The sequence below is a fragment of the Chiloscyllium punctatum genome, chromosome 5 (assembly GCF_047496795.1).
Source record: "Chiloscyllium punctatum isolate Juve2018m chromosome 5, sChiPun1.3, whole genome shotgun sequence".
NCBI lineage: Eukaryota > Metazoa > Chordata > Chondrichthyes > Orectolobiformes > Hemiscylliidae > Chiloscyllium > Chiloscyllium punctatum.
The window spans coordinates 24,259,358-24,275,216 of record NC_092743.1 but is presented as its reverse complement, the minus strand read 5'-3'; the positions used below and the strand labels follow the sequence as shown (position 1 = coordinate 24,275,216).

At 41.0% G+C, this 15,859-nt stretch overlaps 1 protein-coding gene across 2 annotated transcripts in view; it reads left to right on the top strand.

Moving 5' to 3' along the window:
- The window catches only part of tsnare1 (T-SNARE Domain Containing 1), a 908,766-nt gene that overhangs the window by 722,939 nt on the left and 169,968 nt on the right, over positions 1-15,859 (top strand). The window contains exon 12 of one of the 2 annotated variants that reach the window (XM_072569954.1): positions 8,437-8,673. The exons of the other annotated variant lie outside the window; for it this stretch is intronic. The gene's annotated coding sequence lies outside the window, so the exon portion shown is untranslated. Of the gene's footprint in view, positions 1-8,436; positions 8,674-15,859 lie in introns of those variants that run through there. 2 annotated transcript variants of the gene reach the window in all.

Here is a 15,859-nt window from a genome sequence, read left to right as displayed (position 1 = left end):
GTGGCCTTGTTGGCTTTTCTACATACTGGAAACCCTCCTGTACACATTGGACAAAAACTGATCCATCTAAAGTACTCGAACTATAGTATTTCCAGTCAATGTTTGGAAAGTTAAAGTCCCCGATAACAACTACCCAGTTACTCTCACATCTATCCAGAATTATCTTTACAGTCCTTTCCTCTACCTCACTGGAACTATTTGGAGGCTGATAGAAAGCTCCCAACAGGGTGACGTCTCCTTTCCTCTTTCTAACCTCAGCCCACACTGCCTCAGTAAATGAGTCCTCATCAAACGTCATTTCTGCCACTATAATACTGTGCTTGACTAACAATGCCACACCTCCCCCACTGTTTTACCATCTTCTATGTTGTTACTGAAAAGTCTAAATCCCAGAACCTGCAACATTCCTGTCCCTGCTCTATCCATGTCTCTGAAATGGCCACAACATCAAAATCCCAGATAATGACCCATGCTACAAATTCATCCGCCTTATTCCGGATGCTCCTGATGTTGAAGTAGACACGCTTCAAAACACCTTCCAGCTTGCCGGTGAACTCTTGCGAACTTGAAACCTCACTACTCTCAACCTCCTGGGCACTGGAACTACAATTTAGGTTCCTATCCCCATGCTGAATTAGTTTAAACCCTCCTGAAGAGCATTTGCAAACTCGCCACACAACCCCCCCCCCCCCACCCCCTACCCCTCCAAGGTTATTGGTACCCCTCTGGTTCAGGTGTAGACTATCCTGTTTGTAGAGATCCCACCTACCCCAGAACGAGCCCCAATTATCCAGGTATCCAAAACTTTCCCTTCTGCACCATCCCTGTAACCACATGTTCAACTCCTCTCTCTACCTATTCCTTGCCTCGCTCACGTGTGGCACAGGCAACAAACCAGAGAAAACAACTCTGTTTGGTCTAGCACTAAGCTTCCACCCTAGCTCCCTGAATTTCTGCCTTAAATCCCTCTCCATTTTCCTACCTATGTTGTTAGTAACTACGTGGATCATGACTTGGGGCTGCTCTCCCTCCCACTTGAGGATCCTGAAAACATGATCCGAGACATCACAGACCCTGGCACCTGGGAGGCAATACACCAACCATGAATCTCTCTCATTCTCACAGAACCTCCTGTCAGTCCCCCTATCTATGGAGTCCCCAGTCACTAATGCTCCAGTCATCTCCCCCATTCCATTCTGAGCAACAGAGACAGACTTGGTGCCAGAGACCTGTACCCCGTGGCTTACCCCTGGTAAGTTGCCCCCCACCCCCAACACTTTCCAAAATGGTATATTTGGTATTGAGGGGAATGGCCACAGGGGATCCCTGCACTGCCTGCCAGTTCCCTTTCCGTCCATTGACTGTAACCCATCTACCTTCATCTCCTACCTGAGGTGTGACTACCTCCCTGCAACTCCTCTCAATAACCTCCTCCACCTCATGAATGATCCGAAGTTCATCCAACTCCAGTTCCTTAACACTGCTTTCGAGCAGCTGGAGTTGAGTGCATTTCCCACAGATAAAGACAGCGGGAACACTAATGGTGACCTTTGCTTCCCACATTCTGCAGCAGGAATGTTCAACTACCCTAACTCAGTGGTTAGCACTGCTGCCTCACAGCACCAGGATCCCATGTTTGATTCCAGCTTTGGGCGGCTGTCTGTGTGGAGTTTGCATATTCTCGTTGTGTCTGCGTGGGTTTCCTCCGGGTGCTCCGGTTTCCACCCACAGTCCAAAGACGTGCAGGCCAGGTGAATTGGCCATGCTAAATTGCCCATAGTGTGAGGTGCATTAGTCAGAGGGAAATGGGTCTGGGTGGGTTACTCTTCAGCGGGTCGGTGTGGACTGGTTAGGCCGAAGGGCCTGTTCCCACACTGTAGGGAATCTAATCTAACCGCCATTCTAACTATTCTAAATTCCCAACTAGACAGTAGAAACAAAGATTTTTTTTAAAAAATCAAGTTACTTTACCAATCCAGTGCACTCCATTGGTTAGAGGAGATGGATGGATGTGTTTCCGGTAACACAACCACCCAAATATATTACTTCACTTACTCAGCAGTCCCAGTCTGCTACTGCTCAGCATGCTCTCCACCTATTCATGAGGTAAGTTTTCACATCAGTGACTCACCTTCCCGTTCGCCCTCTGGTCAACACTCCGAGTCTTCCTGCTGCTGAAACAAAAATGGAGGGCCCCGACACTCAAGATAAGTTTTAAAATCAGTGATTCACCTTCCTGTCAGCTCCCTGGTTGATGTTCCTGCTCTTCCTGCTGCTGAAACAAAAATTTTATACATGAAATTCGAAAATGAATTGTTCATGAATCCCCTCACGCAGTTTAGTTGTCCTGATGAACAATGTACTGACGAACCTCCACTCATCTGTTAATCCCAGAGTGAGCCTAATCTGGGTCAGACTAAGAGGTAACAAGAAACTGCAGGCAGATTAATTGAAGTATAGAAATTGGAGCAGCGATTCCACTAGGGCATTGAAAATAAGCAGCATAATCCTACTAGATTGGAATAGAAGTAAAAACTGAAAGAACTGCGGATTCTGCAAATCAGAAACAAGAACAAAAACTGTGGGAAAAGCTCAGCAAGTCCAGAAGCATCTGTGGAGAGAAATTAGAGTTAATATTTCGGGGCACTCAATCTTAACTCTGGTTTCGCTCCACAAATGCTTCCGGACCTGCTGAGCTTTTCCAGAAACATTGTTATTGTTTAAAACGAGAAGTAAGCCATTTGGTTGCTTAAACTTGCTTCACCATTAAATAAGATAATGGCTAATCTGTTTGTGTTTTGAATTCCCATCTACCTACAATAATCTTTGATTCCATTGCTTAACAAGAAGCTATCTACCTCTGTCTTAGAAAAATTTAATGACCGTTCCTCAAGCAGTATTCCAAAGTAACACAAGCCTCTGAGGGAATTTTTCTCCCGCTCACTGCCATCCTAAAAGGGTGATTCCTAATTTTGAAAACAGAGCTGCTAAGTTCTAGATTTGCCCTCAAGGAAAATCCCTTCCATGTTTCTCCTTATCAGGGCTAATCAGAATCCTTCAATCAATGCACCCTTCACTCCTATCAAATTTAAATGAAAACAGGCCAAGCCTGTGCAACTTATCCTCAAAAGACAACCAGATGTAAGATTCCTAAGCGGTGCCAGATATTGAACTAGGAAACCTCCTCTGAGCGACTTTGAATTCATTTACATCCCTCCTTAAATAGGGAGATTAAATATGCACACAGTATTTGACATTCAGAATAAAACACTCAGTCTTTTGAGCATTTCCTAACATCCAGGGCTATCTCTGAATTCTATTTGTTCCACATCACTTCATGCTCTAACCCAACACAAGTCAATCCATCTTGGTGTTAAAAGAATAAGTTGGCCGTGTTTCCATAGCATTTTGGCAGAGAAGTTTCCAGAGTTCCACCATGCTTTTTAGAGAAAATTGTTGCCTTGTTTACTCCTTGGTGACGAAGCTTTCATTTGAAAATTGTGCCCTGTTGTTCTGGATTCCCTCACCAGAAGAAATTATTTGTATATACCTGTCAGATCGATTCTCTTTATCATTTTTAAAGATGTTGATTTGATCACCTCAAAGCACTCTAATTGCAAAAGAATTCAAGACTCCAATATTCAACATGTCCCTATAATTTGTTATATTATGTAATTCTGCTGGATCTGATTTGCACCTATGTGAGATTAAAAGGACTGCCCAGATGTTTGTTGCTCAGTGAGGTTCCACGAAGACTGAATACGACAAAAGGATAACTCCCTCCCCTTTGTATTCCAGCTAATCTTGATAACTTACAACATTCAATTAGCCATTTTAATTTCTACTTATACCTGCACACTTGCATTGAATGCTTTCGGAAATTTGGACACTTGCCATCTTCTATACATTTGAATATGTAATTCTCTGTTCCTTCAAACATAACTATTACTTTTGATTGCCCTCACGGGTCTATCTTTGCCCCTCACATCTTATTATTTTTATTCTTTCATGAAATGTGGTTGTTGCTGGCAACACCAGCTTTTGTCATCCATTCTCAATTGTCTTCACCCTGTGCAGCTTGCTAGGTTATTCCAGAGTGCATTAAAGGTCAGAGGTTCAGTCTGCAGTCAAATGTAGGCCAGACCAGGCAAAGACAGCTAATGTCCTTCCCTAAAGTGCACTAGTGAACCAAATGAGCTTTTAAAACAATAAACAATAGCTGTCATTGTCACTATAACTAAGATTAATTTTAAATTTCAAATTTATTAAGTGAATTTAAATTCTTCCTGATTCTATGATGGGACTTCAACCCATATTCCCCACATATTTGCCTGGGGCTCTGGATTATTAGTCCAGTAACAGTATCACATTGGTACCAGTTCCCCTTCTCCCATTTCTGATATGCATGCTACCCCTTGGCAATATCACCCAGATGCATAGCAGAAATATTCTTATGTGCATGATGACACCCAGCTCTAAACCACTACTTCTCTCAACTCCTCCACTGTTGCTAAAACATTAAAGTGCTCAGACAATATGTAGGGACTGGATCAAGAAGAAATTTCCAGTTATTAAATATTGGGAAGACTGAAACCTCTGTTTTGGTCCCCTCTGCAAACTCCATTCCCAAATCCATCTTTCTCCCTGGTAACTTTCCAAGTTTAAGCCTCTGATTGTAATATTGTACTTTTAATCCTAAAATGAGCTTCCAACCTCATATCCACGTCACTGCTAGGACTACCTATATTCACCTATATAACATCACCTGCCTGTGCCTGACTCAGCTCATTTGCTGCTTGCTAAGATCCATATTCATGCCTTTGTTGGCTCTGGACTCAATGAGTCCAACATGCACATGGCTTGTCTTTCAAATTCTACCTTCTCTAAACCAGAGATCATGCAAACATCTGCTGCCCGTTTCCCATGTCCTCCTCTATTTTCAATGGCCTACGTTGACTCCAAGGTAAATCTTGATTAAAATTCCTACCCATGGTTTCAAATTCCCCTCTATCTTGACAACTTCCTACAGCACCAGAGCACTCTGACAAATCAATGCTCTTCAACTTCTAGCCTCTTGTACATCTCCAATTGTGAACTCCAAATCCTGAAATTCCCTCTCTACATCTCTCTGCACCTCAACCTCACATTCCCATTTGTAGTTACTATTTAAAATATTTCTCTTTAAGAAAGATTTGACAAATATTCAAATTTGGCTGGGTTAATGGTTTTCTGAAGCTGCTGGGATGTTTCATTATGCTAAAGGTGCTACATAAATATACATTGTTGCTAATACATTGGTTAAAAAGCTATAAGTCCCAGTGCAGATTTCTGGGGAAATCATATCTTCACAAAAACAAGAAAATAGTGGAAACGTTCAGCAAGTTGGGTGACATCTGTGGAGAGAGAAACAGTGTAAATCATTCAAGTCTGTGACCCTTCATCAGAACAGGCCTAAAATGTTTACTCTATTTCTCTCCCCACAGATGTTACCCAATCTGCTGAGTATTTTTAACATTTACAGTTTTAACTTCTGATTTTCTTTGGTATTTTGCCTTTGTATCACATTCACATCTTTCCAGTCAGTGAGTGTTCCCTTTGCCTCTGCTTTCTGCCTTTCAGTTTTGAATACATTACAAATATTTTTAAGCACCCAGTTTAGATGTGTTATTGCTCGCTTCTGGAGCAAATGGGATGGGAACCTTGGCTAGGAGAGAGGGGCACTGTCACTGCACCACAAGAGCCCTTTAAATATGTTACAAGGTTGTCTCGATGTCTCCTTGTTACTGATTATGAGACAACAATTACATCAATTAATATATTTTAATCCTCTTTGATCAGTTGACAGTTACCCAAATTCTCAGTCAGTATTGTGGGATAGATTCCAGAAACTTTGCTAAACTCCTGTTAAATTAGCAGAGTTATACTTAAATAGTTTCTCTCTCCCTCTCAATCTTAAAGACAGGGCAATTTGCAAGCTTGAAAGACAATTTCAAATGATAGACTGCGGCTTGAATACGTGATCTCTGTTTTATCCAGACTTCCGGAATAGTTCAATAACATAACCATGGTGTTTGCCAAGTGAAGTTACTTAGCTGGCTGCTAACAGCCATTATGTAAATAATTCCAATTAGTCTGAGTGCCAGCATGCAGTCATCTCACCCAACTCCACGAATTACCTTGTATTTAGTTCGGCCATGTTTGGAATTTTGCATAGAGTTCTCTTTGCCTCATCATCAGAAGGACGTGGATACTTTGGAGAGGGTGTAGAGAAGGTTTACCAGGATGTTGCCTGGTCTGGAGAGTGTTAGCTATGAGGAGAGGTTAGATAAACTTGGATTGTTTTCACTGGAAAAACAGAGGCTGAGGGGCAACCTCAGAGAGAGCTGCAAAATTGTGTGAAAGATGGATAGGGTGAATAGTCAGATGTTTTTCCCAGGTCGGAAAGGTCAACTACAAGATGACACAAGTTCAAGGTGAGAGATGGAAAGCTTAGTGGATAAATGCAGAGAAAATATTTCACACAGAGGATGGTGGGTGCCTGAAATGCTAGCGGAGGTGGTGGAAGCAGGCAAGTGAGAAATTTTAAGGTGTATCTTGATAGGCACATGAACAGGAAGTGAACAAAGGGATGGAAACCACGCATGGGCAATAAGTAGCATGTTTAAATAAGGATTAGAATTGGTGTAGGTTTGACAGGCCGAAGGGCCTGTTCTTGTGCTGTACCGAATTGTATTGTATATTTTGTTCATGATCTCTGGAAACCAGAAAGAAGAGAGAGAAAGGAATGTGAAAAAGAATGTTTGTTTACTCCCATGACCGCCAACCAAAAACTCATCTATTTTGTTCATTGATTCTAGACTTTTAGATTGCTGTGCCACCAACTCCTGCCCCCTGAAGCAACATTGTGTTAGCATAAAGTGGCCCTTTAAGTGGTTGTTCATTGACCACTTAAGGGCCTCAGTTGATGGCAAGATGGAGAGGTGAATCTTGACCCTCCGCGGACAGAGGCATTAACATCCACGGTGGTGTGATGGTGACAGTATCTCCCCAGTGCTAACCCACCCAATAATGTTTTCTTTCTGCTACCTTGCTTCTCAGGATGGGAGCATTCAAGAGAGGGGGAGAAAAGAAACACAATTAGAAATTGAGAAAAAAAAGATGTAAAGACCAAAATGTGACATTTTAGACTTAAATTTTCAGAAAAACTATTCTCGACCTGAAAGACTCCACTGTTTTGGTTTTTGAAATGCTGGTCCAATCATTGGCATTGCATTATGAGTTATCGCGCTGTTCAAATAGTAAAGTTTCTGTGGTTTCGTGAGCAATCATATACAAATTCAACAAGTTCTTAAATTAACAAGAAAGCTATGAAGTGAACAATGGAATGGAGTAACTTGGTCAGAAATTTCTAGACATTTACAACTCACAACATAACTCTCAAACCTGAAAATTTGTTGGCTGATTTTCACCTTAATAATACTATACAGCATTAACAATCTATTAACCTTCCCCATAAGATCTAGGCCATTTTATCACTTCTTAGTGGGATAGTATGGATAATATTTATATTATTTATTTGTCTTTATCTTCTTGACTGGGTTTTACATATTTTGTTCACATAAAGTAATTTTTTTTCATAGCATTAGCTATATTTTCTATTCTGCTCTGCCTGAAACAGCCTCCTCATTTTGTCTCATACTTGTAGTGCTTTGTTCTTCTCAGTGTTATACTGTATAGGCTTAAACTTTAAAATCAGCAGCCTCCAATGTGAACATTGGGGCTTCTCTCATCTCCGATCTTCTGATTTCAGCAAACATTTTGAACACAAACGACAAAAAGACATCCAAAAGCGACCTATCTGAATCAGAAAACGGCTTATTTCAAATGAGAAGTTTACTATTACGTAAGAACATAAGAAATGGGAGCAGGATTAGATTATTCAGACCTTGGGTCTGCTTTGTCATTCAACACAGTTATGGACATTTCCCCTCTCTCTACTTCTCTTAATTCCTTTGGTATTCAAATATGGACTCAGCATCCACAGCCCTATTGGTTAGAAAATTCCAAATACCTACACTTCTTTTGTTTGAAAATATTTCTCCTTATTCAGTCCAAAATAGCTGACTCTTTATTCTAGGAGTGCAATCCCTAAATCTATCCTATCAAGCCTCTTGGAGATTTTTCTTTGTTTTGTTGCTATCTCTCATTCTCATAAATCCTAAGGACTGCAGGCCTAGCCTACTCAATCCTCTCCTCATAGAACCATCCCTTCATCCCAAGAGCCTTCGTTGGACTTCCTGCAAGACAAATATGTCTGATCCTTAGGTAAGAAAATTAAATCTACACAGGACTTCAGGTGTGGTCTCAATATTCTAAAGTATAGTAGCATGATACTGGAAGTGACGAGCTAATTACATGCCTCTGTTTTATTTTCAGGATTTTCCAGTTTTATCCTTTGTTCTTCTCCAACTCACCACAAAAAAGAATAAATCAAATGGAATGATGCAAGTTGCAGCCACATAAATATTGTCAACATAAGAGCAGTTTCATGGTATTATATACCTTCAAACTAACAAATATCAAGAATGGCACACAACTATAGAGTGGAAAACCATTAGGCAGATTTTTTCAATTGCAAATTAGTAACAGTAATAAAGTTCAAATTATTATCTATTCTGGTGGTTCTTGTGATTTTTGTTCTCTTCTAAGAATTGTTTTTCATCAACTAATACGGGAGCATTGCTGTCACAACAACTCCATGTTTCAGCACTTGCCCCATCATTCATGTAGGCGACTATTGTGCATCTTGCTGGCAATCTCCCCGCTTCCCTCCCTCAGTATCCTGGGGTAGATCCCAACAGGCACTGGTGACATATCTACCTTAAGGTTAAAATTACCCTCCAACAACTCTTGTTTTTACATCTTGCCAGCATTTGTACTGAGTGCCCCAACCGATGAAGTCAAGCATGCTATATGTCTTCTTTACCACTTTATCCACTTGCATTGTCGTTTTCAGGGAGCTCAGCACTTGTACCCCAATACCCCTCTTTACACCAGTGCTCCTAAGCATCCTGTCATTTAAAGTATACCCCCCCCCCCCTTGCATTTAAATATGTATCTATTTCTCTATTTCCAACTGGCTATTGGGTTGCCTATAATATAACCCACCAGAGTGATTAGATTCCCTACAGTATGGAAACAGGCCCTTCGGCCCAATAAGTTCACACCGCCCTCCGAAGAGTAACCCATCCAGATCCATTCCTGTACATTTATCCCTGAGGAATGCACCTAACACTACGGGCAGTTTAGCATGGCCAATTCACCTGACCTGCACATCTTTGGATTGTGGGAGGAAACCGGAGCACCCGGAGGAAACCCACGCAGACACGGGAAGAATGTGCAAACTCCACACAGACAGTCACCCAGGGGCAAGAACCTAACCCAGGTCCCTGGCACTGTGATGCAGCAGTGCTAACCACTGAACTACTGTGCCTCCCCTTATTATATCTTCCGTATTCCTGGCTTCCACTCATATAGCCTTGCTCGATGAGTCCTCCAAGATGTCCTCTCTTAGTAGTTACAGAATCATACAACATAGAAACAGATCCTTTGGTCCAACCAGTTCATGCCAACATAATCCCAAACTAAATTAGTCCCACCTGCTTGCTTCTGGCCTGTATCCTTCCAAACTTTTCTTATTCAAGTATTTATCCAAATGTCCATTAAATGTAATTTTAACCACATCCACCACTCCCTCAACAAGTTCCTTCCAAGTTGTGAAAATTTTCTTAATATGTGATGCAACTCCCCCACTCCTTTTACATCCCGCTCAATCTCATCTGACACATCTGAACCTGGAACATTGAGCTTCTCTCATGTAAGTTTACATAATGGCTACCACATCATAGTACCATGAACTAATCCAGGCTCTAAATTCATCAGCCTTACCTGTCATACTCCTTACATTAATATTAATACATTTCAGACTGCCAGTCCCACTCTGTTCATGACCCTGGCCCTGCCTGTGCTTCCTATTACTGGATTAGTGGTGCTGGAAGAGCACAGCAGTTCAGGCAGCATCCAACGGGCAAAAGCCCTTCATCAGGAATAAAAGAAGGGCTTTTGCCCAAAACGTCAATTTCGCTGCTCGTTGGATACTGCCTGAACTGCTGTGCTCTTCCAGCACCACTAATCCAGTATTTGGTTTCCAGAATCTGCAGTTATTGTTTTTACCTTGTTCTTCCTATTAGACTTGCTTGATTTACTGTCCCTCCAGTTTAGGGACAAGCTGTCGTTCCTGTACAGGTACCTCCTGCCCTGGAAGAGATCCCATTGATCAGATGTCTGAAGACCTCCCCTTTACACCAGTTCTTTAGCCATACATTCAACAATAGTCTGTCTGACCTTACTAACATGTAACACTGAGTAAACCCAAGATTACAACCCTAGAAGTCCTGTTTTTCAACTTTCTACCTAATTGCCTAAATTCCCTTTGCAAGACCTCATCTCCTTTCCTGCCTGTCTTTAGTCCCAAAAGAATCAATGACCTCTGACTGCACACTCTGCCCACTCTGAGACATCCTTGACCCTGGTACTAGGGAGGCAGGATATCATCGTGGAGTCTCCCACACAGCTACTGAAACACCTACTTGTGCCCCTGACTACAGACTCCCCTGTCACTACCCTCACCTACATTTTGATCCTCCTTGCTGTATGACAGTGCCAATCATGGTGCCACAGATCTAGCTGCTGCTGCCTTATCTTGAGAGGCCATTCCCCAACAGTGTTCAAAATGGTATACCTGTTGAGAGGGGAATAGCTGCACTATTTGCCTGTGTCTCCATCTGCATCTGTCTGGCTAAACCTTTGATGTGACTACATCCCTGAAACTCCTAGCTATAAAATTTCTTGTGTGATCCTTAGTGAGTCACTTGCTGCTCTAACCGACACTCTCAGAGGAACTGCAGGTGGACACAGCTCCTGCAGACACAGTCGTCAGGGATATTTGACTCCTCCCTGATCACCCAAATCTCACAGGAGGAGCATACCACTTCACTAACCGTGTTACTACGTCTCTTGTAACTATTGGGCGAAAAAGAAAAGGAAAGGTCTTACCCGGCCACAATACTGCTCACCCTCCTCAGCAAAGTGTGACGTTCACCAAAACCCACACTTCAACCTCACAGACCCTGTCCAGAATGGCCGCTCCTGCTATAGCCTGGTCGGAATGTAACACTTCTCCCAGAATCCTCCTCAGTTGCTTTCACTACCGCTCTCTGTTGGATGCTCTGTTGAGCACTGGGTTCTCCACGACTCCCTTCTTCTGTCACTTCTCCCAGAATTTTCCTCAGTAACCCCCCCCCACCGCCCTCTGAACACCTTAAAGCTGCAGTCCATCTTAGCGTCACATACATAGAGCAAACATCCTGAGCAAGGTTGAACCATCAGATATCCCTTGGATCACGGAATGGGAAGCACAGGAAATTTTTAACAAGTCCTTGTGACAAGTTTCATTTGTTGAATGACAGGTTTGAACTTGTGACCATTACAAGATGGACTCAGGACAAGCCAAAGTCTCAGTACAAAACCTTATGTGTTTGCAGAGAGGGAGTACACAATGCCAAACATTACTGAGGAGTGTCTCCTCTGTAGATTAAATGGCAGACTAACCATCTTAAATTCAACAACTGAGGGGGTGCTGAGTTCCTTCAAGAAAATTGTATTCACTAACTCGACAAATACATGTTCGAAATTAATCTTAAAAATCCCTAAATTATAAGATGGGCACACAGCACAAGACTTTATTATGGTTAAAATAACTAGAGGAGCCATTGAAATAGGTCAGTGAGCATTGGTTAGATGATGTTGCCATGGTTAACATACATGTTATATCCTGTCAATCAAAGCCTTCTCTTAAATTGCTAATGTTGTCCCCTTGTTTAAGAAGGGTAGAAGGGATAATCCAAGTAATTACAGAGCTGTGAGGCTGACATCAGTGGTAGGGAAGCTGCTGGAGAAGATACTAAGGGATGGAATATATATCCATTTGGAAGAAAATGAGCTTATCAGTGATAGGCAGCATGGTTTTGTGCAGGGAAGGTCATGTCTTACAAACCTAACAGAATTCTTTGAAGAGGTGAGAAAGTTGATTGAAGAGGGAAGGGATATAGATGTCATATACATGTACTTAGGTAAGGCATTTGATAAGGTTCCTCATGGTGGTTAAGAAGGCATACGGCATGCTTTCCTTCATCGGACGGGGTATTGATACAAGAGTTGGCAGGTCATGTTTCAGTTATATAAGACTTTGGTTCAGCTACATTTGGAATACTGTGTACAGTTCTGGTCGCAACATTACCAAAAGGATGTGAATGCTTTGGAGAGAGTGCAAAGGAAGTTCACCAGGATGTTGCCTGGTACGGAGGGTGCCAGCTATGAGAAGACATTGGTTAGGTTAGGATTATTTTCATTGGAAAGGAGGAGGTTGAGAGGGGACCTGATTGTGCTCTACAAAATCATGAGAGGTGCAGACAGGGTGGATAGCAAGAAACGTTTTCCAAGAGTGGAGGACTCAATTACTAGGGATCACATGTTCAAAATGAGAGGGGAAAAGTTTACGGGAGATATACATGGAAGGTTTTTCACACAAGAGAGAGGTGGGTGCCTGGAATGCATTGTCAGCAGAGGTGGTAGGGGCAGGAATGATAGCGTCATTTAAGATAGATGCAGACAGATGCATGAATGGGCAGGGAGAAAAGGGATATGATCCTTGGAAAATGGGCGACAGGTTTAGATAGAGGATCTGGATCAGCACAGGCTTGGAGGGCCAAAGGGCCTGTTCCTGTGCTGTAATGTTCTTTATTCTCTTTGTTCTTTGTATCCCTACACTCTGTCTCCAACCTCAAGTTGAATGTAAAATCTGTGACCTGTTCCTGCAATTACCTTCATCAAATTGCTCATCTAATTTAACTTATGGCTAATGGCAAATCAACTGCCCTTCTCTCTCACCATCACACTCAATAATGGTAAAATCATTGAACGTCAAAAAGAGATAGCTAGATTCTCTTTATTCAGGATGGGCTGCACTATCTCGGAAATTTGCTTTGGTATGTGATCAGATTTCGTATGGTCTGACATTGTGTTGTCAGATGTCTATGGTCATTGCAGGAAATGATCAAACCTGTAGGAATGACTACAGTCAGATTTTGTAATTCCATTCCACCAGAATATTCGGTGCTGTTGAGCTGCCAACAGCCCTTAAATGTATATGCCACCCTGTTCCACCACCATCTCTTGACTTCCCTGGTGTTGTTTAACAATCAAACCATCATTTCATATCTGGTATTTGATGAGCAGAATTCCTTTCAATTAAATATCAAAAAGATCAAAACAATAGTCTTCTATGTTGCTACAGACACTGCCCCTATCCAACAGGTTCGTCCCACTCTCTGGTAACTGAGTAACTTTAAACTGGCCTGGTCCTAACTGCTTAGAATTCTCTGTTTGCGATTAAAGACCCTTTCTAGGACTCTGCCCTTTCACGTACTACAGCTGTTTGTATTCAAATTGTTGGGAAATTGTGTCATTTTCAAATCACATATTAATGCCATCACTAAGCCTACTACCAACCCTGTAACTTCAACCAACTTTATTCTTGTCTCAGCTTTTCTGAAGCTGAAACTCTTATTCATACATTGTTACCTCTTGACTTGACCGTTTGCTGTACACATCTGCCTGACCTCCTACATTTTCTCTTTCTAAACCTGAAGCTATTCAAAACGTGATGGCTCATGTTTTTACTTGCATGAAGTTCCATTTACCTATAACCCTGACTCATGGCCTACACTGGCTCCTAATAAAAAAAACCTTGATTTTTAAAATTCTCATCTGTGTTTTCCAATCTATCCTGGCATGGCCTGTCTCTGTAATCGCCTCCAGTCAGCAGTCCTGTGATGTATTCACACTTACCTACACTTACCTTGAACATCTTCACCCCAAGCTCTGTAATTCTCTCACTGAACATCTCTGTCTCTCAATTTATCTTTCTTCCTTTAGAATGTGCCTTAAAACCTACCTTTCTAAACAAGTTTTGGTTACTTTGCTGAATATTGCTTCATGGGTTTGGTGTTTAAATTTTATAATGAAGCTAGGAATTGCTTTTGAGACTTTATCATATTAAAAGTGTGATATAAATACAAGTTGTTTTTGAATAAGGAAATCTTCCCATTGAATGCTCATAGAAAGTTATTTTTAAAAATACAGCTTGTGTGTACTCGTTAGGGTGCCATTATGATCAAATTGAATTGGGTCTTAAAAACACAGCCATAATCCTATATCTCAAGAACTGGGCTGTATATGCTTGATCAACCTTGATGAAATTGCGCACAGAGTATAAATAGATTCCTTTCGTACTGAGAAACCAAAACAGAAAATTGCAACATGTATTTCTGGGATTCAAATAATTGATCTATGATGCAAAGTGAAATTAAAAAGCTTACTTACTGTTGTCTTGTTAGAAATGAAATATTTGAGGACATAAATAATGTAGGTGTGAGCATACATTTTGTGCCAAACTAGATTAAGATAACCAAGAGGTCTGATTATAATGCTACATAAGCTCAAGTTAAACTGATTTGAAGGAATGACATTATCATCCTTGGTATTATTGACTTGTGCAACAAACTGACATTTTTTGATGATTGATTGCTGATGAGACAGGAGTTGAATTAATTCTTGATTGGCCAGGCTATTGTGAGAAGACAACATTATCAAATCACATCTTGAAATGCGATAATACAGAATAGCCTTTTATAAATTATACACACATTTTCAATCATTAGTTATAAATAAAAGGAAACAATTCCTCTCATTCAGCACCTTCCATAACTAGCAGATGTCTCAAATTGATGAAGTAGGGTACTCTAACCTAATGTAATCAATCCCATTTATTGAGTTTCTCTTGATTGGTTTCACAGTATTCTTAGAAATATGAAAATATGATGTTTGGATTCACGCAGAATAGATTTCAGACAATAAAGAATTGTGGAAGTATAGTCAGACCTTTGCTGTAATGTGAGAGAAACAACAACCAATCTGTGCACAGCCAGCTCACAAAAACTGAAGTGAGATGTTGTGGAAGGTAACCTGTATTTATGTTGCTGCTTAAAGGAGAATTATTGACCAGGACACCTATCATGAGTACCATGCTCTTCAAAAGAGTGCTAGTTGGTTTGATTTAGCATTACCCCCAACAGTGTAGCAGGCCTACAGTACTGAACTGCAGCATTGTAGTAAAATTCTGAAATGGAACTCAAACCTTCAGCCCTAAAAACATGAGTGTGATCATTGGAGCAAGCAATACACAAATAGTGCATTTACTGTCACATTATCGAGCTGGATGAAAAGCCATGAAATCTATTCTACGTGAATCCAAACATCATATTTTCATATTTCTAAAAATACTGTGAAACCAATTAAAAGAAACTCAATAAATGGGATTTATTACATTAGGTTAGAACACCCCACTTCATCAAACAATTAAAACCATTGGTAGCTTCATCATAATGGCGATGTCTGTGCAAATATAATAATAGTCTGACAGTTCTCAAAATAGTGTAACCATCAAGTTGCGCTGAAATTTACATTCAGCCCCCCATCATCGATTAACTATGAAAATAAATGAATATTGGTGTAAACAATCAAGATAGTGTCAAATATCCATCATTTTAAATACCTGTTTACTTATGAAAATTAAAGTTTGAAGAAGTCAAAATGTTTATACACTTCAGCAGCTAAATTGGATAATCTTAGCAAGTGCGTGTGGGAAATTGTGAAATTAATGCATACCTATTGTTTAAAC